The sequence below is a fragment of the Equus quagga genome, chromosome 14 (assembly GCF_021613505.1).
Source record: "Equus quagga isolate Etosha38 chromosome 14, UCLA_HA_Equagga_1.0, whole genome shotgun sequence".
Lineage (NCBI taxonomy): Eukaryota > Metazoa > Chordata > Mammalia > Perissodactyla > Equidae > Equus > Equus quagga.
Genome location: NC_060280.1, coordinates 86,429,570 through 86,457,533, shown reverse-complemented (window position 1 = coordinate 86,457,533; position 27,964 = coordinate 86,429,570). Strand labels below are relative to the sequence as shown.

The following is a 27,964-nucleotide window of genomic DNA, read 5'->3' as shown; positions in this document are numbered from 1 at the left end:
CTCTCAAATGACTTTAAACACAAAAGACACCACAAACTTTTGTGGCCCAAATCAATGGGAAGTCTCAAGTCCCAGATACTTGGGTTGAAACTCATGATCAGACGTTATATACAGAAAAGACTTAATGACTGCAAAAATGAACCATGCGTATTTATTTATGAGGAATCTTAATTATTAATCACAGGGAAGTAGAGCTTTCGATATTCCTGCTCTCTGCTCACATCCACATCCAAGCAGTTCCTGACCTGGTAGGAAAAAGAAAAAAAACTTGAAATGAACAACTCTTCTTAGATCCATGAGAGCACTGAGATCATAGGCAAACCACTCAAAACTGGAAGAGAGAAAATAAAGATGGCATTTAAAAGTATTCCCCAAATATTCTTAACAAGGCTCATACTGAAAACAATCTATTCCACCAGAGGCTAATGCAGAGACAAAAAAAGAGTAAATGAGACAGAACACAATATCCTTAAAACATAAAGCAGCGGCAGGCCAAAGAGGGGCGCCTGGGGAAGCAGGGTGGTGGGGGCCAGGACAGGGGCACCCTCGCTGCACCCTGTGGGTGGTGGCCTCGGCCCACCAGCACAGCCCTTCCCCGGCCCCGGCCAGTCCTCGCCATCCTTGCTGTGCAGTGGGACCTGAAGGGGGAAAAGGAAAAGAGATCCTATTTGCTATGTGGAGAATGGATTGGAGAAGGGAAATAAGTGGGAGACCATGCAGCAGACTGTTGCAGAAGCCCAGGTCTTTCTGTCCGAGCGGAAGGAAGGCAAAGTTGCTCTCTCACAGTTCACCAGCCTGGAGCTGAAAGATGATTTCCTCCATGGGCTGCAGATGCTGAAATCCTTGCAGAGTCAGCATGTTGTCACGCTGCTTGGCTGCTGTGAGGAAGACAACACTGTTCTTACGGAATATCACCACTTAGGTGCCTTGAGCAACCTGGAAGAAACACTAAACCTTTCCAAGTACCAAAATGTGAACACGTGGCAGCACAGGCTGCAGCTGGCCATGGACTGTGTCAGCATCATCAACTACCTGCACCACAGGCCCCTGGGCACACTGGTCATGTGCCACTCCAGCGACCTGTCCAAGATGCTGTCCCAGTGTCTGCCGACAAGGAACTTCAGCATTGTGGTGGAAAACCTGGACGGCTTGCACCTACCGAACCGCAGCTCCAGGGTGTTGGTGGAGCTTCATGGCGATTTTGTGGCTCCAGAGCAGCTGTGGCCCTATGGAGAAGACACGCCTTTTCATGATGATCTCATGCCCTCGTATGACGAGAAGATCGACATCCGAAAGATTTTAGATGTCTTCAGTGTCCTTTTGGGGCACATTGAAGGCAGTGATATGGTCTGATTCCACTTGTTTATATTCATAAGGCATGTAAGAGCCAGACTGCAGAAAGACTCACTGCTCAGGACGTCCTGGACACCTATCAGGTTTGGAATTTACTCAGAGACACTATGATATCTCAAACAAGAGGAATGCTATAAAACCAGTCCAGGGAGGGAGGGTTGGGATTGAAGGAACAAATGGAATAGTTACAGCAATTCTGCTCTGAGTATTTTGATGTTCAGCTGTGTGGTCTTCCCCTGTGTCACGTACACGTGTGAGGTTCTACCCCTCCTGGGGACCTGGCGGAAGCAGGTAAGCAAGAGCAAATCCAGCTTGATTCAAGTCTGGCTTCGCTTTCCAAGGCTGATCTCTCCCAGGGGAAGATGCAGAGAAGCAGGAGTCTAACCTGTATCTGAAGGAAGTAACAAAGATGTTGCTACAAAGAGGCTTCCCCCATTTGTAAGCTTGTAGGAAATGTACATAGAGAAAGTTGTTTGTTTGTTTTTTTGTTTGTTTTGAGGAAGATTAGCCCTGAGCTAACTACTACCAGTCCTCCTCTTTTTTGCTGAGGAAGCCTGGCCCTGAGCTAACATCCATGCCCATCTTCCTCTACTTTATATGTGGGACGCCTACCACAGCATGGCTTGCCAAGCGGTGCCATGTCTGCACCCGGGATCTGAACCAGCGAACCCCGGGCCGCCCAGAAGGGGAATGTGCACACTTAACCACTGCGCAACCGGGCTGGCTCCTATAGAGAAGGTTTTTAAATGGCAGAATATGAAAGAAACATAGAGTAATTCTCCAAACAACATCTTTTCCTCATGTTTTTCGATGGTAAGGAGTTACAGGAGTATTGGGCTATGTTGCACATGGTATTGGTGAGGCATCTTTACCGTTTTGAACCATTCTTCTGTGAAGCTCCTGTGCCATCCTCCTTCTAAAGAGCTGAAGGAGAACTATGACAGCATGCTCTTTGAAATTTTGAATGGAAAAGGAATATTTAAAACAGCAAGTGTGAGGGAAACTAATCTAGGTTACTGCCTTGGATGGTGCTTGTCAAAGTCCTGTTTACCTTCCAGCTAGGTTTTCTGAGTCCAAAATTAGTTATTGCGAACATTTTACATCGGCAGTGTCACTCATCCCTGGGAAGTGTCAAACTCTTCCACCTGAGTTGCATGATTGAATCCTTCAAAAAGCTCTCTCCTTGGTCACTGTCATCGTCACTCGCAAGGGATGGTGGATCTGGTGCATCTTATTCATCACTAACCAGGTAGGCACAGCCGGCACTGAGGGGCAAAGACGCTCTGCAGCAGAGCCTGCCTCCCCTGGGCTTGGGCGGCATCAGACTCACTGGGATCACTAGAGCTGGTTCCCAACCTAGAGCCTCTGACTCAGGAGGTCTCGGGCAGAGTCTGAGACTCAGCATTTCTGGCTGGCTCCCAGGTGCTGCTGGTGCTGCTGGTCTGAGGACCACATTTTGGGAACCACTGCCATTAACTGTCAGGGAGCAGCCCACAGGCAGAGGATAGGGCAGTGCTGTCAGTATTGTCCACTGTCCTGCTGCTGGTGGTTGATGGGGTCCTGTGGCTGACCAGAGAATGTGCTTCCCCAGTCTTTTTTTTTTTTTGAGGAAGACTAGCCCTGAGCTAACATCTGCAGCCAATCCTCCTCCTTTTGCTGAGGAAGACTGGCCCTGAGCTAACATCTGTGCCCATCTTCCTCTATTTTATATGTGAGACGCCTACCACAGCATGGCTGGCCAAGTGGTACCACGTTTGTACCCGGGATCCAAACTGGTGAACCCAGGGCCGCCGAAGCGGACCATGCACACTTAACCACTGTGCCACCGGGCCGGCCCCACTCAGTCTTTTAACTGTCACTTTTTGTTATAAAAATTCCACCGCAACCCACTAGGCTGGCTGTGAGGAAAAGGGTGGACAATAATAAGTGTTGGCTGGGATGTGGGGAATTGGAACCCTCATACACTGCTGCTAGGAATGTAAAATGGTGCAACTGCTTTGGAAAGCAGTCTGGCTGTTCCTCTAAAAGATTAAAAATAGAGTTACCGTGAACCAGCAATTCCACTCCCACATATTTACCCAAGAGAACTGAAAACATGACCATTAAAACATTTGTATACAACTGCTTATGTCAACATTATTCATAATAGACAAAAGATGGAAATAAACAAATGTCCATCAGCTGGTGAATGGATAAAGACAACGTGGTGTATCCACATAATGAGTGATTATTCAGCCATAAAAAGGAATGAATTCCTGATACATGCTCCAACCTGGATGAACCTTGAAAACATGCTAAGTGATGTTGGAGGAGGTAATCAAGAGGACGTGACCGCCACTCGACCCAAGAACTGGGCATTTGAAAGGTTCTCACTCCTCCCCTGTCCTTGGAATGCACACTCCCCACCATTCCCACAGTGGGAGCTGTTTTCAAGGACATAGCCTTGAGAGAGTAATGAGTTGTCGAGACCATCTGGATGGTCTATATGACTGAACCCCACTAAGGCTTCTATATAAACTTTTAAGATTCTGCTGGGCGGTGCGGAGGTCATCTTGTAGCTGCCCAAGGCAAGTGTCATAAGTTCCCTCACTGATTAAACCTGCCCCCATCCATCGAGTGTCTGCCTCTCTTTCTTCCTTCTCTCTTTGCCCTCCGTGTGTGGGCCCAGTTTGTGAACCAACAAGTGAAAGAAGCCAGTCACAAAAGACCACATGTTTCTGGATTCCAATCATACGAAATGTCCAGAATAGACAAATCCATAGAAATAGAAAGTAGATTAGTGGTTTCCAGGGGCTGGCAGGGGGTCGAGGGTAAAGAATGGGGAGTGCTTGCTAAGGGGTACACAGTTTCTTTTTGGGGTGATGAAAATGTTCTGAAATTATATAGTGGTGATGGTCGCACAACTCTGAATATACTAAGTAACATTCAATTGTATAAAAAGGGAAAATTTTATGGTATGTGAATTATATCTCAATAAAGCTGAAACCACCCCCCCCCCCAAATAAAACATAAAGCAATGACAGAAGGTTTAAAATACACAAATGGGAAAACTGTTACCACATCAGGTTTGTTTTTGCCTGCCACCCGGAAAGCCAATCACCAAGATGACGAGATTGCCGCAGAGAGAGGGTTTAATCACAAGGCAGCCACGTGAGGAAGTGAGAGCATGAGTCTCAAATCTACTTCCCCAAAAATAGGGACTCAGGGATATTTATGGGATGGCAGCAAGGTGGTCTGAAATGTGGAGGTAGGTGATTGGAGGTGAGAAGAGGTGAGGTAAGAGGTGATCTATGAAGCATGGTCAGACTCTATGCCTCTTCACAGGATGCATGCTCATGAACTGGCGGCATTGGCATGATCTGAAGGTGGAGTTTTTAGCCTCTTGATGTCAAAAGGTTGCCTATCGCACATCCGCACAGGCCCAGTTGATGAGCTGGTGGTTTCAACTGGCTTCAAGTGAACAAAGGGGTTCTAATTCCTGAAGAACAGCTCAAACACCCATTACCACGGTGACCCAGGCTCCAGGGAGATGTTCTCTAGAGGAATGTAGTGGGAGTCAGATAGCATATTGCCTAAACAGCCCAGTTAACAATGGTTGTTGGGTTAACAGCTAAAAGCTATAATCAGTAATTGCAAAAAGGAAAAAAACTTTAGTTCCTAGCTACTTAATCATCAATGACTATTTCAATACCCGAAGTAAAAGACATACAAAAAGGAACAGAAGAAAAAAGTGAAGTAAAAATCACTGAGTTTAACATAAAATTAATCATAGATAGCAAACTGTACATCCAAAATCCTCAGAGAACGAAACATGGAAAACATCAAAACTGCACAGAGTATATCATATTCAGACTTGAGAAAAGTCAAAGACAGAATATATTGAAAACAGCCAGAGGAGAAAACACCTTCGTTACAGAGAAAAAAAATTAGACTTAAGTCAGACTTCTTTTCAGAAACCAAGCAAGCGAGAGTGGAGTGAAATATTTAAAGTTTTATAAAAAGAAACCCACTCTCCTAGTTTTCAAAACCCAAAGCTGATCCTTTGAAAATATTAGTTACATAAAACTGGTAAACATCTAGTCACGATAACTGGAAAAAGGAAGACAGAATTTACAAATATCAGAAATGAAAGGAGGGTGAAATATGTGAAGAAAATTGAGAAAATTTATGTTTTATGGTTTGCAAAAAGGTATTGAACACTTCATAAAAATTATTGTTTAGAGAATTACATAGGGCCGGCCCGATGGCGTACCAGTTAAGTGCGCACGTTCCACGTTGGCGGCCCAGGGTTCACCGGTTTGGATCCTGGGTGCAGAAATGGCACCGTTTTGCAAACCATGCTGTGGTAGGCATCCCACATATAAAGCAGAGGAAGATGGGCACGTATGTTAGCTCAGGGCCAGTCTTCCTCAGCAAAATCTTCAAAAAAAAAAAAAAAAGAATTACATAAACAGATACGGATTCCCATTTAAAATGAATCACATTCAATATATAAAATATGGTGTTAGTCAGGATTTCCCAGGGAAACAGAACCAATACAATGTGTGTATGTAAATGCATGCGTTTATACATATTATGTTTTCTTTTCATCTTTTTGTCTTAAGTAAGTGGCTCATGTGAATACGAAGACTTGGTTAAGTAAAAAACCTGCAGTCTGGATGGGCAGGCTGGAAACCCAAGGGAAACACTGTAGTTCAAGTACAAAAGCAGTTTCCTGGCAGAATTCCTTCTCATTCAGAGAAGGCCAGTCTTGTGTTTACTAAGAACTACAATTAATTGGACGAGATGCACACACGTTAGTGACAGTAATCTCATTTACTAAAACACCACCCATGAAATGGTAATCTTATTAGAAAAACTGCACAGAAACATCCAATAGAATGTTTTACCAAAGAATTGGGAACTATGGCCAAGCCAAGTTGACACAGACACATTGGCTTGTAGTTTTCTTCTGGTGTCACTGTCTGGCTTTGGTACCAGGGAGATGCTGGCCTCATAAAATGAGCTTGGAAGCATTTCTTGTACTTCTAGTTTATGGGAGAGTTTAAAAGGATTGGTACTAATTCTTTGAACTTACTGTTGTCAGTTGTTATTGATTTGTTCAGGCTTTCTATTTTTTAATTCTTTCCTTGTAGGTTGCATGTTCTAGGAATTTATCTATTTTTTCCAAGTTATCCAATTTGTTCTCATACAAATGCCCATGAAATTCCCTTTTGAATCTTTTTATTTTTGAGGCATCCATTGTAATATGTCCCCTTTGATTTCTGATTTTACATATTTCAGTCTTCTCTCCTTTTTACTGTTAGTCTAGCTAAGGGTTTGTTAATTTTATTTATTTTTTTCAAAACCCAAAACTAGGGACCAACCCCATGGCCTAATAGTTAAGTTTGGTGCTCTCTACTTTGGTAGCCCAGATTCACTTCCAAGGCATGGACCAGCACCAGTCATTGGTGGCCATGCTGTGGTGGTGACTCACATACAAAATAGAGGAAGACTGGCACCAGACGTTAGCTCAGGGTGAATTTTCCTCAGCAAAAAAAGAAAAACAAACAAAAAACCACAAAACTATTGATTTTCTATATTCTATTTAATTTATTTCTGCTCTATATTTATTATTTCCTAATTTCCCTAACTTTGGGTTTAGTTTGTTGCTCTTTTTCTAGTTCCCTGAGGTGTAAATGTAGGTTGTTCATTTGATATCTTTTTTCTTAATATAGATGATTACCACTATAAACTTCACTTTTAGTACTCCTTATGCTATATCCTGTCAACTTGCAAAAACAAAAAACAGTTTAAGAGGCAAGTGTTTATTTGGAATCAAAGAATTGCAATCCAGGGAGCACAGATTCAGGTAGAAACTCAAATAGTGTCCTGATTAGAGGAGAGGGGCTTAGGGCTTTTATGGGGAACAGGGAGGATGAGGCGAGTTGTATTAAAGAAGAGTTCACTGGTGCAAGATGACGTAAGGCTAGGTGTGTACTTCATAGATTGGCTTCACATTCAGCCATCAGGCAAACGGCTAGACTTGTACGTCGTTGGTTGGTTATATCCAGTCATCAGCAAAGTCTTCCATCAGTTCCTCCAGAGAGGATATTCCTTTCCTTACTGACTTGTTGGAATGTTGGTGGTTTGGTCCAGTTTAGAAGATAAAGAAAACAAGACACGCAAGGCAATTCCTCTGAAATGGCTGCTCCGGCTCTATTTTAATATGGCTCCACTCATGTCATCTTTCACAATCCGATAAGTTTTTGAAAGTTGCGTTTTCACTTTTGTTTGAGATATTTTGAAATTCTTATTTGAGTTCATCTTTGACAGTGGTTGTCCCAGAGCATGTCATTTAATTTTCATGCATTTGTAAATTGTCACAATAAGGTTTGAGATAAACAGGCCTTTAGTGTGAGGTGTTATGATTTCTTGAATAGGTGTCAGACTATGTTTAATGTTTGCTGCAGCTGGAGGGGTCAGGGGCTTCATAGTCTATAGTGCAGTTGTACTTATCTCCCCGGCATGTTTGGGTTTCTCTAGAAACTCATTCTTATGTAGAGTCTGTGTCTTGCAGCTCTGTTTTAATCTAGTGTTTTTATTCAGGGACCCTGCTGACATGGTGTCAGGTATTGAAAGAAAACATGTCCTCTTCTGTTATGATGAAACCTGCAATGTTTTGGTGGTAAAGAATCCCTGGACTAGGAACTTCAGAACACGAACTTGGCTGTTATGTTTATATAATAGTATATAAATATACATACTTATATTTCCTCCACTTTTGTCAGAGAGAACTCCGAAGCAACTACAGGTGTCTATTTGCACTTTGCCCATCCAGAGAAGCCTTTGGCAAATTAGTTTCCTTTGAGGGATGGTCTATGTTACAGACAAAATACTTTGTGTTTATCAAAATGTTTCCCCCCATTTCCTGAATGAAGCATGAGGCAATTTTTTCGGATCTTCACTATGAGAATCTGGTTGGGCTCTTAAAGGAAAAATTCATAAATTCTGGGATGCTCCCTAAGACCGGCCCCCTAGAATTTTCAACTCTCAAGGTAATCCATACTGTGTCTACAGTAATTCATCTATTACAGTTTATGTGTTTCTAGAGTTCACTGGCTCCAGTCGTTCCTCTTCTCAGCATAAGGTAATTCTCTATTATTTACCTCTCTCTCATTTTGGGAGTGTTGGTTTGCCAGCTAACCTCAAATCTCTCATGGATCTAAGAAGAGGTGTTGATTTTCAGGTTATTCAGCTCTTTTCTTATTGTGAAGATAAGAATGATCACTCAGGGCTCTTTACATACTGGAACATAAACCATCCATTCACTTCTGTTGCTGTATTTTTCACCTGTGAGACTATACCATTTTCACTTATTCTATTGCTGATGACCATGTGGAAGCTGTCACTATTTTTCTTTTGTGATCAACGCATCTAGAAACATTATTATACTGGGATCTCTGAATTTGGATTTCTTACCCTCATCTTTTCAAATTTCCATACCATGAACACCTGTTCATCATCCAAAAGACAATTTTGATGGGTTGCCCACCGTTTTATCATTGCCCTCTTTGGGGCAGGATAATACCCTACACAAAATGAGACTGCATGGCAAGACCCATATTGCCACGTGCATCGAGTGAACAGAAGTATGTTCATTGCTCAAAGGTACTTTCTAAGGTGAGTACGGCAAGTGTCAGCAGGCTGAGGGGGCTTGTGCAGAGGAGGTAGGGTTGACCCTTTAAGATGTGTAAAGGTAGACGAAGCAGGTTTTCAAGGTTTGACCCTCCTACCAACTGATGCAAAAAAGAAAAGGGGCATTTGTCAACCTCCATAATTTAGGTACCCACTGTGGGCCAAACAGGGTGAGTATGTATCCAAAGCCAGTTAAGAGTCAAATATCAAAAATGAGGGCAGTTTTTTATTAAAGTTCACTCCTGAGGTTTTTTGACTGAATGACGCCACATCTCAGTTAAATAAATTTGCATGTGAATATTAATTTAAAAGCCATGTGAAACGTATAAGCAACATACTATAATTAGCATGATAAAGCCTTAAAAAAAGGCATTTGCATCCAGTCATTCTAGGGTGTTTGAGACATCCAGGAAAATATGTCAGTATGGTTCTAGAACTCTGTTCAATTATTTTAGTAATGTTATTTAATTTAGTGTCTCATTTCTTGTGTTATTGGGGTCACCTTGCCAGTGTTGCTTACCCATAAGCAGCAAGTATCCCTTTTAGGGGAACAGAGCTCTCCCTGGCTTGTTAATAAACAGTACAAGGCAAGGAGTCATCAGCTTACATGGCTGAGAGGGAGCTGTCCTTCACAGAAAACATTTCAAGCACTAGCTGTTTGCTGTATGTATTTTGAATGTTTTGGACATTTCTTGATTGGTATTAATGATGTGCTTGTTGAATGACATTATGTGTGCAGTATCAGAGAATCCCAAGACAATGAGCACGTGAGTGTAAATGGTAGGAAAACAGCACATTTGTATTTGATGGGCCAGAGGCGTTCTGAAGGAGGGTGCCCAAAATTAAATATTGACACACAGGGCACACAGAATACAGGTGATGTTAGAAGGAAGGCCCAGGAGTGGGATATAAGAGTGGTAGCCAGGGTGCACTATTACAATAAACCAAAGACTTGTAGAAGTGCCCATTCTGAGAGAAATGTCTACTATAGAAAGACTCTACTTATTAGGTGCCAGTGAGCCTGATGATCAGAACAAAGCAACAGGCCCTAAAGACTGGGGAGCGAATATAACTAATGACTCAAAGAGCAGGAACATCTATTCACAAGAAAGCAAGGTTCGTCTAAGTAAGCCGTTAGGCCATCCTATGAGGCTTGCAGCCTGGGTTGTAAGAGAGGCACAGGATCCATTGAATACTTTTAAGAGCCCAGTGTTTTGCATTTTGAGAAATTAGTTGATAATATCAGTAATTTCTAGAGTGTCTTGGTGAGTCCTTGCATTTTGGCTTCAGCAGGGTCATGTGTGATAGGATTAATAATTTGTCTATATAAGTAACGACCATGGTCAGTGCACAGCAAGGAGCCAGTAGAGGGAGTGAGGGGCCCTAGAAAGTCTGTTTGCTATCAGCTGTAGTGGGCCCTCCCTTGGTCTGGAAAGTACATTCATTGATTTTATTTCCAGTGACGTGTTTTTTTCACATCAGGTGCATTGGTCAGTCACTGTCAGCCATGGCAGAGGAAAGTCCTTTGAATTATGCCTAGACCTTTAGGTTAGAGGCCTCTAAATAGTTTATTACATGAGCCCAAAGGGACAAAATTAATACCATCAGGGGTGAGGTATTGGTATGTGCCACTGAAATTCTAAGCCATTTATCACCCTTAACATTGTAATGAGCCTCTGCAGATTGAGGTTTAATATATGCAGAGTTAGGAGTGACCTTGATTTTTACTTGGATATTGTGAGGCAAGACTTTCTCAGAGTCTTGTGCCATGGGGCCATCGTGGATAAGGAGTTGTTGCTAGTGGTGGGATGAGACCTCTAGATCATTGTCAATGGCCAAAGGATCTGTAACAATGTGCCAATGAGTTAGATTCTTGGCCCTGGAATTCTTAACCATCACTCCATTAGTGTCTCCCTCCCTACACCCTGTTACCAGAGAGGCTTTACAGCCTACTCTTATCCATGCAGAAATCTCTAAACCACGCATGGTGGATGTAAGTTGTCCAAGAAAATTCTTGTACAAGAACCTATTGTCCATCAGCTCTGCACATGGTTAGAAAAGCCACGGCTGGCAACTGACAGTTTTTTCTAAATAGAGACCTTCCTAGGCTCAGAGTTGGTGAACCTCCACCGCCAGCTTCCACTTTGCCTTGAGTCATGAATGCAAGACCCCTCAAGCTTGCTAAGCAGAGGACTTTTCATTGAAAAGATATTGATATTTACAGGATAGAGCCAAAAATTTCAAGACTGGCACATCCCACCTACAAGATGAGGTGTGTTCTTCTGTTCTCTGATGAATGCAGTCAGTTCAGGAGGAGTTCACCTCCTCTCTAGACACACTGGCCACTTGGGGAGTCCTTGGGAGCACACAAATGACAGGCAGTCCATGTACTTTATGGATAGTGTGCCACCACCACACATGATGGAGTCTGCTGCAGAGTTAGTGCATTCTGTCCTAGATCAAACAGGCCACCCTGTTAGACTCAGGCATCAGAAGTTGTGAGTTTCCACAAATGTACAGTTATATCACCATCAGGATGGAGATCACTCCATCACCTCAAAGAAACACTCTCATGAGGCCCATTTGTGCTGAAACCTCCCACCCTTAACAACTGATCAGTTTTACGTTCCTATACTTTTGCCTTTTCCAGAACGTCATATAAGTGGAACACCACGTTGCCCTCTGAGTCCTGTTTGGAAACTTTGAGGCAACATTTGTAAAGGGGCGTAATTATACAAAACTTCAGTGTTCTTGTGAGTGAAATTTTTGACGTTGCCCAGGAGAAGGACACATATTATGCCTTCAAAACTAAGAGCTTCTGGGGCGAGCCCGGTGGTGCAGCAGTTAAGTTTCCAAGTTCCACTTTGGCGGCCCAGGGTTTGCTGGTTCAGATCCCGGGTGCGGACACATGCACCCCTTGTCAAGCCATGCTGTGGCAGGTGTCCCACACATAAAATAGAGGAAGGTGGGTCTGGATGTTAGCTCAGGGCCAATCTTCCTCACAGCAAAAAGAGGTTTGGTGGCAGATGTTAGCTCAGGGCTAATCTTCCTCAAAAAAAAAAAAAAAGAAAAAGAAAAAAAACTAAGAGTTTCCACTGGTAGGAGCTACGTGAATTTTACTTTTACTAATTTTTAAAATTTTAATTTTACTACGTGCTTGACTTTCCTCATTTGCATCATGGGAAGAAGGATGGGGGCAGGGGATCAAATGAGACACTAGTAATTATAGAATCACATCATCTGTACACTGCTAAGAAAACATAAATTAGAGGGACAGGCCCATGGCCGAGTGGTTGAGTTCGCATGCTTTGCTTGAGTGGCCCAGGGTTTCACCAGTTCGGATCCTGGGCACAGCCCTAGCACTGCTCATCAAGCCACGCTGAGGCAGCATCCCACACAGTAGAGCCAGAAGGACATACAACTAGAATATACAACTATGTACTGGGGAGCTTTGGGGAGAAGAATAAGAAAAAAGAGAAAATTGGCAACAGACGTTAGCTCAGATGCCAATCTTTAAAAAAAAAAGATGTATTAGACGGTGGGATAAGTGATTGATCAATCACTTATCCCACTCACTGAGGGCCCTGCCTACCACAGAGAAGATAAACATCCATCATTGGACTAATGGATACACAAGTTGTGGTATATATATAAACAATCCAGTACTATTCAGCCATAAAAAAAAAAAAAACAAGGAAATCCTATGATTTGTAAAAACAGGGATGAAACTTGAAGGCATTATGCTAAGAGAGAAGAGTTAGAGACAGACAGATATTTTATGATCTCAGTTATATGTGGAACCAAAAAAAAACTCATAGAAGAGATGACACTTGTGGTCACCAGAGATGGGGGTGGAGGGGTTGGGCAACTGGAGTCAAAAGGCACAAACTTCCAGTTATAAGATAAATAAGTGCTAGGATGTAATGTACAACAAGACAACTATAACTAATACTGATATATAATGCATAGGAAAGCAATTAAGAGAGTAAATCCTAAGAGTTCTCATTACATAGAGAAAATTTATTTCTTTATTCTTCCTCCTTTTCTTTTTATTTTATCGATATGAGATGAATGTTAACTGAATTTGTGGTAACCATTTCACAATATATGTAAATCAGTCCATCATGCTGTACACCTTTCATTTATACAGTCATGCATGTCAATTTTTTCTCAATAAACCTGGAAAAAAGGAGTCAAGAGACTTCTAGTCTCTGGTCTGTCACGCAAGGCGCTCAGAAACCAGATTCCAGTACTCAAATGAAAAAAGCAAAAAAAACTGAAATCAACAATTCTTGCATCAGAGAACTGAGATCACAGGGTAAACCATTGTCTCCACAATTATAGAGACAAATATGTACAATTCAAAAAATATCCCAAATATTCTGGTCTTAGCAAGTCATGTGCTAAAAACAATCTATTTCACAAGAGCACTGACTAAGATTTTCCCAAGCCTAACTGACCAGGGGCACTGCAATAGCCAACTTGAGCCTTTTCTGCTTTGAGAGGTGGGGTAATTGAGAGGATGGTAGGGTTTTGTTCATTCCTGAGACCAAATATTTGGTGTCTGTTCCAATGAAACTTCAATTCCACATTACCAACAAGCTGTGCAACAGTTCAATTCAATTCTAACACTAACTACCCAGAGTTCACATCAGTCCACAGATTAAGAGTTCAGTCTCACAAACTGCCCCTTCCTTAGATGCCAACCACAAATGGGGTGCCCAGGCTGACAGCATTTCCACTCAGCCTTCCACAGATTCATATATTCTCTCAACACCCCTTATAACATTTGGTAACTTACTGAAATGATTCTGAGGACTCAGCAAACTTCTTTTTTTTTTAAGAATTTTTTTTCCTTTTTCTTCCCAAAGCCCCCCCCAGTACATAGTTGTATATTCTTCGTTGTGGGTCCTTCTAGTTGTGGCATGTGGGACGCTGCCTCAGCGTGGCTTGATGAGCAGTGCTATGTCCGCGTCCAGGATTCGAACCAAAGAAACACTGGGCCGCCTGCGGCAGAGCATGCGAACTTAACCACTCGGCCACGGGGCCAGCCCCTCAGCAAACTTCTTTACTCAATATTATTGGTTTATAAAAAGGATACAACTCAGGAACAGACAAAAGGTAGAGATGCATAGGGCAACACAGGGCAGTGGTATGGGTGAGGGGAGTGGAGGTGGAGGAGGCTGCAGAGATTCCACATCCTCTGGACACTCCACCCTCCCAGCACCTGCATGTGTTCACCAATGCAGAAACTCTCTGAATTCTCTTTAACCATTTTGATGGTGATTTCATTACATGGGCACAAATTATTAAATCACTGGCCATTGGCCCTTTGTCAACTCAGTCTCCAGCCCCTCTCCTCTGCACAGAGGCTGGGAGCTGGCACTGAATGTTTCAAGCCTCTAATCAAGGCTTGGTGTTTCTGGTACCCAACCCCCATCCTGAAGCCATCTAGGAGCCGGCCAAGAGTTGCCTCATTAAAACAAAAGACACTCTATCACCCTCATGACTCAAGGAATTCCAAGGGCCTCAAGAGGTTTTTGCTAGGAACTGAGGACAAAGGAAAAACTATTTTTATTATATCACAGGACAAGCCCAGGGACACAGGCTCACCAAAAGATTGAGACACAATCATTGGAGTACAGAATGCCCCCCCTCAGGCCACACCTACCTCTACATCAACTGGGCTCTTTTTAATATTAGTGGACTGCACTGAAGGAACTAGATGCTTTCTGATAACATCAAGAAGGCAGCAAGGATGTCTCCTCCCGCCACTTGTAGTCAAACTAGGACTAGAATTCTTAGTTAATGCAACTAGACAGGAAAAGAAAATAAAAGGTGTATTTATGGGGAAGCAGGAAATAAAACTGTCCTTGTGGTACAAGATTGTCTATGAAGAAAACCTCAAAGAATCCCCAAAAATAAAGAAACCCCTTGAACTAAGAGTGTAGAGGAAGGCTGAAAGATAAAATGTTAACATAGAAAAGTCAAATTGCTTTCCTGTAGATACACAGATATAGTGAACTCATCTCTGACAGAGGACCAAAGGCTACTCAATAGGAAAACATAGTCTTTTCCACAAATAATATGAAAAAAACTAGCCATCCCCAGGAAAAAAAAGAATCTAGACATGGACTTTACATTTTTCACAAAAATTAATTCAAAATGAGCCATAGATCTTAGTATAAAATGTATACCTACAATACTCCTAAAAGATAACACAGCAGAAAATCTAGGTGACCTTGGATTTGGTGATTAATTTTTAGATAGAACATAAGAATGATCAAAGATAGAAAAAAATCTTTGACTTCATTAAAATAAAAAGTTTCCACTTGGTGAAACAGTATAAGAGAATAAAAACAGAAACAACAAACTGGCAGAAAAATCTTTGAAAATCACTTATCTGATAAAGGACTGGTACCAAAAACATCCAAGTGTTACCTTGATTTATATTGTAGGTAACTGTGAGGCAAGAGATTCCCAGAGTTCTTTTACCACAAAAGGGCAACTCTCAGGGAATCACCCATAGTCTGTAATGTCTGCAGCTGGAGCCAACTGTTCGTCAGTGCTAAGATGTCTGCTTGATGTGTGGTCAGCGTGATGACCCTTGGGTCCAGTCCTTCATCAGAAATGTCACAATTAACAATCGAAAAATAACAACTCTGGCTGAACTAAATCATGTACAAGTGTGGTGCTGTTGTCACTAAAATCTATGTACTCCCATTGCTTTTCATTCAGGAAGTCCTAAGGAGTTCCACATGCAGCCTGGGATTCTGGGAAAGGGGAGACCTCCTTCAACACCATGGCAGCTGGCAGGAGACTAAGGACAGGGAAGACCACTCTCTCCTGCAGGTAGGATATCCCAGAGGGCCCAGGTTTGCCTCCATCGTGTCTCCAGGGGGTCTCAGTAGCCATGCTGAGCTCCTGGAGGGCTGCTTCCACATCCCAAGTCAAAATGGACTGCTGAATACATGGTCCCATGCGCAGGGCCAACTACTTTCAGGATAGACTCGTAAGCAGAGGTCATTGCAGCTCTAATGACATATAGTGTGAGGCCTAGTGCAGGTTCTTGCATCAGAAGCCCATGGACAATTTAAAGCCATCATGGGTACCCTAGGAGGCATGACAGAAGGTCACTGAGGCCTCTCTAGTGAAGGAGTCTCCAAGGGCACTAACAGGGGTTTTGGTTTTATGACAATTTGAAGAGATTCTCCCTACTTTTGTGGTAGGGGTGCCTTTCCCCCTCTTTTAAGTTGACTGTCCTTTCAATACTGACCATCTGATGGACCCATCTCTTGCAAAGAGTATAGTCCCCCTGTGGCAGCACCATCTCTAGGGTATGTCAGGCCAACACAGCTTCTGTCAAAGCTTCACTCTCACACACAGATAAATTCCGGCAGACACTGACCCACGACTCATTTAAGGAGGCCCCAACCCCAGCGTCCTGCTCCTAAGTGCCTATACATCCTTCAAATTGCCACCTCTGCTCAGCTGAACCTAGAACTGAGGTTGGTGGGTCAACAAAGCAACACGGGGCAGCACAGCTCTCAGCACGAGCTCCCCAGTGAGCAGCAGCCCACAGCGCATGCTGCCACCAGGCAGCAGAGCAGGGGAGCAAGTCAGAGCAAGAGAAGACAGACCCATGGGTGGGGTCATGTCTGGACATGCTGCTCAGGGTGCCTATGGTCAACTGCAGAGGGGTGGTTTCCTTGTTGAGACTGATGCCAGGGTGGCACAGAAACACACATGGTAGGAAAAGGGTTAGGAGTCACATAATAGAGGTCTGAGGAGAAGGCAGGGCCGGCTTCTCAAGCAGCTCTGACAGGGCTCAGAAAGCAAGGAATAGAGCCTGGCCTGGGGTTTCACTGGGCCTGGGGATGGGGCCTGGGCAAGAGCTCTGCACAGAGGCAGGGGCTGGGGTGGTGGGAATCTCCTACCTGCTCTAGAGGAGAGAGCACCCAGGCTTCCTCCTCAGCTTGTCCAGGTGGTGGCACAAGGGGAAGTGGGTGGGTGAGGCTTAAGCTGTGAGCATCCAAAAATGTGGAGTCTGACGGCTCATTACAAGGACAAAGTGGGTAAGAAAAATATGCGTTCTCAATTGCTTGATTTATATAAAGAAACACTAACAGGAGGCTCAAAAACGATCAAAACTGTGTATTTGGTGTAACTTAAGTAACAGTGCTGGAGGGGACCAGGATATGTTGGCAGTGAATCTTCTTAAGTTAGGCTGTGCTATTTTACAGATTTATTTCAAATATACAGAGAAATTTATATTCTTTAATTTTATCTCTTCAACATAAGAAATCTAAGAAACACTAACAGTTACAAAAGGGTAAACCATACAAAATAAAATTTCCAAGTCTCTTTCAAACTAAAAGGACATGCAGCATCCTAGTTTGTCTTTCCCCTATATCTCACACTGGGGGTATTTTAAGGAATAAGTGGCATATTATAATGCAATCAGGATTTGAGTTTAAACCCTTAAATGCATTGGATTTTAAAAGATTTACGTAAGCTTTGAGAAGTTTTCCTCACGTCAATTAAAATAGAATTTTAATTGCTTTAGCCTTTTAAATGTCTATGTTCTGTAGACAGATGCACATAGAAAAACTGACCTAAAAATCAAAAGAAATGTCTTGCTTTCCTCACATCCTATCTCTCAACCAACTTAAAGTCTCAGGGCCCAAGTACTAAGGGAAACTAGAGCCAAAAGGCTACACTATTCAATTGATAAAGGAATCCAAAGGAAAGAAAGAAACACAAATACTGGATTCAGCTCAGATAAGCAGGTTGCTTCCGACAGGACAAAAGGAAAGCCACATTCAGAAAGTTCCATATTCTAGACTCTCCCAGTTTAGACAGAAGCCCTGCAGTGGGTCAGTCCCTGGTGAAGGAGAGGAGGGCACCTGAGCAGCCACAGGAATGAACTCCACACACTCTCCTCTCCCCAGGGAATAATGTTACCACACAAAGGACACAATCTGCTTGCCATGAGATAAAAGCCGATCGTCAAGAGGCAAGATGGTGGCAGAGAAAGGGCATTTTATTACAGCTTGCTAGCAAGAGGCAAGATGTCTGACTAATGTGCAAAAGAACCATGTTAAAGGGGTGGGTCACAGAATCTTGAAGGAGTTATATAGGCTGGTGGGTTATAGGGGAGGAGGTTAGGAATGTTGACCCAGGAGTTGCCACACCAGATCTTTCAAGTTTCCATTGATGATGGCTATCAGAATAGACTCTCTGTTTGGAGGTCATCACACTCCTAAGGAACTCAAAAGAACAAAGTCATCATCTCATCATAGCTGGTTGGTATATGTACAAGCAAGGGTCAAAAAAACCTAGAGAGCAAGTGGATCTCCTGGAGGGTGCATATCCAGATGGGTTAGTTAGAGGTCATTCAAAGTTATAATATGGTCTCTATTCTACAACATGGCTTCCCTATGTCAACCTTGTGTTTACCCAGTATCAATCCCCTCCTTTTGTTTTTCATTCCTCAATCTTGAGGGACACCTTGTTGATGATGGGCATAGGTTGTTCCAGCTCACTGAACTAGCCTTTTAGTAAGATAGTGATACAGGTGGGATCCCCAATTTAGGCCTATACTGTGTAAGCAACTAACCAGGTATTTAATAAGAAACATTTCTAGAGAGACAAAAGAAAAACAAGGTTAATAGTGGGAGCAAATTATAAACCAGTTTCTGAGTCCAGGCAGCAGCCAGTTAAAAAGATTTCTAGATGTCAGAGTTGAAGCATCTTTTGCAGTTTGAAATGCCTCTGATGATGTCATCAAGTATTCAGGTGTCTGGGCTGGCCCCGTGGCTGAGTGGTTAAGTTCACGCGCTCTGCCGCAGGCGGCCCAGTGTTTCTTTGGTTCGAATCCTGGGCGCAGACATGGCACTGCTCATCAAACCACGCTGAGGCAGCATCCCACATGCAACAACTAGAAGGACACACAACGAAGAATATACAACTATGTACTGGGGGGCGTTAGGGAGAAAAAGGAAAAACATAATATCTTTAAAAAAAAAGAATGAAACATAGTTTAAAAAAGAAAAGTATTCAGGTGTCTTACACAGCAACAGACATGAATCTCTCAAGTTTATATCAAGTTCACCAGCTCCAGTTTGCAAGGCTTCTGGATAAAGGGCAGGTTCAGTTTGCAAGGATTCCAAATGAAAATGACAAAAAAAAATTTTAAACATTAGTTTGGAGACTTGTAGCCAGATATTTCAGGAGACTAGAAGAATTCAGGATCCAGTCCAGTTAACAGATATAAAACAAAAACCTCAAAGACAATTAACAGAACTAGGATCTAATATCCATTGATGTATACCATAGTTTCTACTGAAACATAATTTTTCTAAAATCACCCTCATTTTTACCAAAGATAGCCAATTAAGACCCATTAGTTTGCAAAATAAGTCTAGTTTCAATAAAACTTAATTCAATTATTTACAGAGGTACAGCAAGAATAGCCATTGATCATATAGGCTCTTTTAAATCTGCTTTGCTAGAACTTTTTATAAGGAATCTCAGATTGAACTTTAAAGGTCTCTTGAGACCAGGAAAGCCAAGCCAAGAACTTTGTTATCAGACTTTGCCTGCAATACCTACAGATGTGGGTGAATTCCTCTATTCTTTTGAGCTTCTCCCAAAATATTTCGAGGTTCCAGGCACCTGTCAGATAAGTGACTTTCCTTACTTAACACAGTGAGGTTGCTACAAACTCTGTAAACAAGGTACCAGGCCAATACTTCCTACTGGTTTTATTCCAGAGTCAACCTTTATTCCTCAAAAGCTGTCTTGTCATATCTGACTCTGTATGTTTCTCTCAAATATGACATTCCAGGCAAAGCCTTGGTAATATAACCAATGTTTCCAATTGTGTCCTGTTATAAGGAAAACAGCTTCTTATTGAACTTAATGCAAATAACTATATGGCTGTGAAAACAATACTCACTCACTAAGAGTTTCCAAATTCTGAAGGGATCAAGTAGGGAGAAAAAAATTAATGTTTCAATTCTACTTACAAAGATATAATTTACCAAACTGCTATAAGTCATAGTTAGCATGAGAGAAAAGAGGAAAAGATTTCCTTGAATCTGGGGGGGGGGGGGGGGAAATAAAAAAAACAACAATATCTCAAATAAAAAGTCATATAAATTATAATCATCCTCATCAGTTCATTCAGTCCTGTGTAACCAATTCTTGATCTTAATCTTCTGTTAGCAGTAATCTGAGGTCATCAGTTTCTCTCTTAGAGTTCCGTAATTTCTAACCCAGTTCAGTTTCATAATCTGAAAGTTTATCAGAAACCAGTATTCTAGAGTGTCAGAGTCCTTTCCCTGAATTTCTCTGAAGATGAAACATTTTTCAAAAGCATCAGAGTAAAATAATAACTGTAAACAACATGACCCCAAAATGGCAATTGACAAAGAAATTTGGTTAATTCTGCCACATACAACACTTTAAAATAATAACCAGAATTATGCCTGACAACCAGGACAGATTAGAATTTCAGGGATGTTACATAATTTTTAAAACATTTATATCAGTAACATTTATGCACATTATACCACCTAAGAAGGTTTATCATCATTTATTTGACAATGCTTCCCATGTAATTTAACATACCAAATAAGTCTAACAAGTTTAGTATCTTCCTCCTTATAGGAAGAAGGAGCAAATTTCTTTGAGAAGTCCCAAGGGTCCTCTGAAAATTCTCAAAGAGAAAAAAAATTTTTCTTCCTTCTTTCTAGTTCAAAAGAAAGACTTCATTCAGGATTGGAATATTGTTTTTTTAACAAAACTAAAATCTCTATTCTTTATACCTCGTCCACTGAAAACATATATCTTACTTTCGTTGAATACAAAGATGTTTTCTTCATTAATTTTCAGTAGCTTTAATTACATATATTAATTAGAACTTTTAACCCTTACAGACCCTAAATACAAACTAAAAAGCAATTATGAACTGTCTTTTTTATTAACATTCTGTGGCTTGGAAAATTCATAAAAACTTGTTTAATTTTTCTTTTTTTAAAGATTGGCACCTGCGCTAACATCTGTTGCCAATCTTTTTCTTTTCTTCTTCTTCTTCCAAAAGCCCCCCAGTACACAGCTGTATATTCTAGTTGCAGATCCTTCTGGTTGTGCCACATGGAATGCCCCCTCAGCATGGCTTGATGAGTGGTCCTAGGTCCGTGCCCAGGATCTGAACTGATGAAACCCTGGGCTGCTGAAGCGGAGCATGCAAACTTAACCACTTGACCATGGGGCCGGACCCCCATAAACACTTTTTAATAATTTCTAGAAACATGCTACTTCATAGAACAACCTTTAATAAAATACAAGACATGTTTACTAACAGACCCAAACATATTTTACCTTCTCTGTATTAAGAAGCCAAAAATAGATAAACCACATATAATAATTAACACCTCAGATTGACACCTGAGTTAACATCTGTCACCAGTCTTGTTTTTTTCTTGTTCTTTTTCTCCCCAAAGCTCCCCAGTACACAGTTGTATATTCTAGTTGTAGGTCCTTCTGGCTGTGCTATGTGGGACACAGCCTCAGCATGGCTTAATAAGTGGTGCTAAGTCTGTGCCCAGGATCCGAACTGGTGAAACCTGGGCCATTGAAGCGGTGCACGTGAACTTAACCACTCAGCCATGGGGCTGACCCCTAATGTTCTATCTTATTTGGAAATGACCTAGATACTCAATGAATTTTTTTTTTTGCAATTTTTATTTTTTCCTTTTTCTCCCCAAAGCCCCTCGGTACATAGCTGTATATTCTTCATTGTGGGTCCTTCTAGTTGTGGTATGTGGGACGCTGCCTCAGCGTGGTTTGATGAGCAGTGCCATGTCCGTGCCCAGGATTCGAACTGACGAAACACTGGGCCGCCTGCAGCGGAGCGCGCGAACCCAACCACTCGGCCATGGGGCCAGCCCCGATACTCAATGAATTTTTATCATTCAGTTTAACCTAACAAAATTTCAATATTTCAGGTTACCAAAGAGATTTTGGAAGCTATTTTAAGAACTCATGTCATAAACTACAATTATTGATAAAAGCTTATCTATAAACTCTTATCTCACTTACTAGACCATTCATTTGTAACAATCGTATTTAGATTACTCACAAAAATTTCATGTGAAACTAAAGCAGCTAGCCATCATCTTAAGTTAAGGACATATATTATAACACATAATCATTGTTAAAAAGTTCCCCCAAAACTTTTACCCTTTTTACATTTAATTTACCTGTTTTCAATAATTAGTTGGACTGCCTACAAAACTTCATGAGACATGAGACAAAATTAGCCATCATTTTAAGTTATTATTTTTGCTAACCAGTTTTGTGGTACAGACTGCTTATTTGACCAATAAATATAGAATAAAGGCAGTATGTTTGCATCATAGCCAATGCTGACAATTCTGAGGATATGTCTATTCTAATGAAACCAATAAACTTAAACAAGCTTTCAATTACCAAAGATTATTTTTATCATGTTAACTAGAATGACATTTGGGTTAGTTTCTATTACATTTAGAGTTTATGTGCTTACTTTTAGCCAACTGAATAAAGCTCTTTAGAAATAATACCACCTGGAGGTAAAATAGCACACGTATAACATGCATATAGACACACATACACAGAGACTGCACAGCTGTTTTAAAATTACTGCCATGAATCAGGTACAAGCCTCCCTAGTTATGAACCCAAACTTTGTTTTAAGCCTTTTTAACTAATACTTGGGAAGAAGACACTCAAGATGCTAGATTTTTGGCAAGGGCGCTCTTACAGCTGGTTTTCTTGCTTTTCCTTTTTTCTTCTTCAGTCCTAGGAGTGATGAGCTAGACAACAGTTCCCAGAGAGACGTGGCCATAATACTTTTTGAGATAAAGGAACTGGGTGGAATCTGAACTGCCTCTAGAGCAGCATTTCCAGTCTCTCAAGGATTTTTTCTTTAAGGACTATTGCTCTTAATTTCTCAGAAATTGCGTTGTAACTTAAATGATGTTATAGGTTAATATACCTGTCCAACTACATCATAAAGGCACAGAAAAACACTCAAGTGTTCTCCAAGATGGAGTTTCTGGGTCATATTTGCATTGCCAGTTTTTAACACTCCAGCATCTACAAGCATTTATGGCTTACCTATGAATGCAAGAAGCATCCCCAAAAGAGAGTGCAAAAGGAGCAGCCCTCACAAGATCCAGAAAGATCACTCTCAAAAATAGTCAAAGAAGGGGCTGGCCCGGTGGTGCAGCAGTTAAGTTCAAACATTTCACTTTGGCGGCCCGGGTTTTGCTGGTTCAGATCCTAGGTGCGGAACTATGCACTGCTTGTTAAGTCATGCTGTGGCAGGCGTCCCACATATAAAGTAGAGGAAGATGGGCATAGATGTTAGCTCAGGGCCAGTCTTCCTCAGTCAGAAAAAAAAAAAAGAGGCGGATTGGCAGCAGATGTTAGCTCAGGGCTAATCCCTCTCAAAAAAAAAAAAAAAAAGTCCAAGAAAGCAAAGTCTTCTGCCACCCAGGCAGTAGTGCACTAACAAACAACAAACATTGAGACGACAAAGGCTGTCGATGGACTGGGACCCCTCATGACCAAAGAGGTCACAAAGCCAAGCTCTCAACATATATCACTAGACAAAAAGAAAAAAATCTCATCTTATATGCCCATTAACAGTTTTAGCTGCGCTTTGGGTCTCTCGGAGCCAGACTAATACCTACAGGGAGGTGATGTGGGGTTGGGGACTGTGTATGAGACTTCTAGAGGTGGTAAGCGCCCTAACGGCTCTTAACTGTTCCATGCACACCCACCAACATTGCAGCCCTTTTGGCTTCCAAGATCCCCTTAGCAACAGCTTCCACCTATGCGCATACTCCATAGGCAGGCCCTATGGCAAAGCCTACTGCAGCTGCCCAGACAACCAGCTTATGGAGTGCCTGCATCTTGCTCTATGTACGACAAATGACATACACAAAAAAAACAGAGACAAGGAAAAATAGTGGCTGTCTCTGGGAGAAGGATCAATAAACCAATGAGGACTCAGTAGCTCATACTACTTACTTGTAGCTAAAAGTTGCCCAATTTGGGAGAATGGAGCCTAAGGCACTACAGGCGGAGACTGAATTAGCATTTCCTATTGTTTCAGAATTTAGACACAGCCGGTCAAAAGTATATTTATGCTGCAGCTAGAATCAGATTGTGAAAATTTCAAGCACCCTTGAAATCAAGACCCTTACAACGAAGGCCCAGCCAAGGCTTTCTTCTATGGCCAATGTAATTCCCTTGAGGCTGACGGCAGTTCAGTAGGACTCTTAGCCACAAACAGGAGTGCAACCTGCATTTCTGTCCGACTATCTCTTACTGCAAAATGAAGTGCAACCATATTTTTGTCTGACTATATTTTGGGACTCCCCCCTAACCTGACAATTATCAAGCCAAGCCCTCAGGACACAAACAAGCTCGGTAAGATTCTGCTGTCCTCTATAAACCTTTACAGCTCCTGGAATCTTTTGGCTGAAAGGTGGAGCCCTCGACTCTAAACATTAAAGATTTTTCCTTGTTCCTTGGTTTGGAGGCTCAAAAAGAGCCCAAAATGGCCACTGTAATTTTAAATCATCTCAGGTTATCTTGCTAGCTATTTACAGTTATCCCCATTTTAGGAGGCTTTTCCCAAAGAGGCCGCAACAAACAAGGTAATTTCTAAACTGAGTCTGTTACAATCACCAAGAAACTCAGTCCCCAAACAGACAATGTTAACAAATAGACTAGTCAGACATAGACAAACATGAACAGACACCAAAATCCAATACTTCTAGGACTCTCACCTCGGGTACTCTGGGACCCTACCCTGGAGCTTGGGACTCTAACCTGATCCTTTTGAGTGCCCCAGTGGCTATAACCCCTTTATACTGTCTCCCACAATCCTAGCCTTGTGACTTCAACCCAACAACCAAATTTCACCAGTGGACCTCTAAGCCACGATCCTGATGAGATAGTAGACAATTTTAGGCACAGGTGCATTTTAACAAGGTCACTCACCCAAAAGACGTTTGATCCTGGAACTCTTTACAGACACAAACACACAAAACACCAAACACTAGTGAGCCACTTCCTAGATTTCAGGTGAAGTCCTATACCTCTTCCCAAGCTGGTAAGGTGCCCTATTAACCAGATGGTCCCTTCTCTTAAAAGAGGGAACCCCAGATGTAGGGGAAGGAAGTTTTCAGTGGTGTACCCCTGAGGTGACTTACCCTACTCCAGATGTGAGCCCATCGATCCACGAGAAGTAGCTGATTGTCCATCCACCATAGGGAGCCTTAGGAGGCAGCCAGCATCAGCATGAGAGAGCAGGAAAGGCAGATCCCCAAGACAATAGGAGTATCAGTGGCCACTAAGGGCTTACCTGACAGGTAACCCATTTGAGGTTTATTGACCATGAGCAGGACTCAGGGTCCCTTTGTGGTCACCAGATTTCTGTTACCACACAAAGGGCATAATCTGCTCACCACAAGACAAAAGCCAAGCATCAAGAGGCAAGATAGTGGCAGAGAAAGGGCATTTTATTACAGCTTGCTAGCAAGAGGGAAGATGGCCGACTAATGTCCAAAGGAACAATCTTAAGGAGGCTCAGAATTTTGCAGCAGTTATATAGGCCAGTGAGTTCTAGGGGAGGAGGTTAGGAATGTTGACCAAGGAGTTGCTACATCAGATCTTTCATTTTCTGTTGATGATGGCTATCAGCTTAGACTCTCCGGTTTGGGGGTCATCACATTCCTAAGGGACTCAAAAGAATGAGGTCATCGTCTCATTGCAGATGGGAGGTATATGCACAAACAGGGGTCGAAACACCTTCAGAGCAGGTCGTATATATCCAGCTGGGTTAGTTAGTCAGAGACCAAAGTTACAATATGGTCTCTTTCCTACAACATGGCTTCCCTTATGTCCACCTTGTGTTGAAACAGTACCAATAATGTAAATGCTCCCTCTCTCAGGCTCCTATTCTCACAGTGAGGGAACTGAGTTGGATTCAGTTTAAGGTTCTGACCCAAATGAACCCCCAGATTAATGGGCACTAATCCAGGACACAGAGCTCCTGACTCTCACAGACTTTCTCAGTGTAAACAAATTACACTCTGAGTGCACCTACACTGTGGATGCAAAACTCCAATTATGTCTAGAAACAGGCCCAAGGGAACCACAGCAACAACCTCAGAAAGGGCGTCACTCCCCACCCCATGAGCACGTGCACCCCCAGCTTTCCAGGGCTCTGCAGCTCCTCTCAGGACAAAGGCTCCTTCCACGGGGGTGTGAGCAGTAGGACACCTGCAGGGGGAGGCTCCCCAGGGAGAACAGCTGGGCCTGCAAGGCCTTCCCTCTGCAGATACAAGGGGGCCTTAGCTTAGAGTCACCGCCCTCAGGCCTCTGCCCCGACTGGAGTTTTTTGGACCATCACTCATATTTTAAATACACAAACCCGGTGTTTGAACAATCCAGCTATAACACTCAAACCCGTCTTTATGTGGAAATGAGGGAAGAAAATTGTATGGCATTTTTCTGGCTCAAGAACAAATCCCACAGGAACGTACTGTACTTGACTCGAGGAAAAAAACACGTTAATTAGTTATTTCCATAACAAGAAATTGTTTTATAAACTGTTCATCATACTTGAGCACTTCAGGTCTGCCAGACTGAGCCCTGGAAATCCACCTAACTCACTAAAAATAAAGAACAGATCTCAGAATATTATTAACATGCTCAGGGAGGAAAAGAGAAAAACAATTTTTAAATCATGCAATGTAAAACTTGAATATTTTATTGTTTCTGAAACTAACCTCTTTGGAAACATTTTATATTGTCTTTCAAGTTACATTGATTAAACAAACTTTATTCATTAAAAAACTGAGAATAAAATACACTGAATATATCATTTAAATTTGACAAACCCAGGGAGGGGCACTGCTGACAGGAGAGATGACCCAGAAAAGTCTGCCAAGAGGAACTTCCAAGTAAAAGACCTACGATTGAATATTTATATCCAGGACACATCCTGGTAGGAGAAGCAGAAATATTTCATACAAGGCAGTTCCAGGAAGCTGTTCACTACTTTTTTCTCATGTAAAACATCCACAAACAAGGAAGAAAGCGTTTTAAAAGGACCACCCATTGACTAGAGAAAAATGATAAACAATTAAAATATCGGGTCTGTTTGCAATTGATAATCATGCTGTGAATCGGAGACAGGAAGTGGGCGTTCGGGAACGTGAGGAGGAATCTGGAAATTTAGAGATTTACTGTCGGTCCTGCAAGAGCTGGGGGGACAGGGTCGCGGATTTGAGACCCTGCTCCCCAAACATGTTGAAAACTCAGGAAAAACGGGTACCCTCCGAGGAGAAAGGAGGCCCTGGGGACGCACAGACCGCAGCCCCTCCGCGCACGGACCCCGGAGCCCGAGGCCCGACTGTCCTGCGGGCCCTCCCGCGGGCCCCGCACCGTCTGGGACACGCGGGGCTGCGGGCGCACAGCGGCCCAGAGACGCTCCGGCCCAAGTCGCCGCGCGCAGGGAACACAGGACGCCCGGGCCCGGCTGCCGGCCCCGCCCCCACGCTGCGGCCGGAGGGGCCTGAGGGCCGAGCGGCGCCACCGCGGACTCGGGGCCGCAGAGCCCGGAGGGGACCGCGGGAGGCCGGGCCCGCCCCGCCGCTTCCCACCAGCCCCTCCTTCCAAGTCCTCACCCCGGGGCCGCACGCTCACCATTTCTAGGGCTCCTGGGTCCCCCGGCGTCCTTCATACGACTCATGCGTTCAGTGCGACAATTCGGTCAGGTCACAAATCGACAAGACAAGCGGCAGAGCCAAGAGGAGCCTTAAACGGCGAGGAGACGCGGTCCCCAGGCTGCTGGAACAGCAGCAAC

The 27,964-nt window shown here is 42.7% G+C and overlaps 1 long non-coding RNA gene and 1 pseudogene across 1 annotated transcript; one reads left to right on the top strand and one right to left on the bottom strand.

Moving 5' to 3' along the window:
- Positions 1-136: 136 nt before the first annotated feature.
- LOC124225333 (uncharacterized) lies at positions 137-27,964 on the bottom strand. The gene is made up of 2 exons (XR_006885061.1): positions 27,805-27,964; positions 137-245 (listed from the first exon to the last, which is right to left on the bottom strand). It is a non-coding gene; the product is annotated as an uncharacterized LOC124225333 (long non-coding RNA).
- Positions 254-1,891, top strand: LOC124225332 (protein O-mannose kinase-like; annotated as a pseudogene).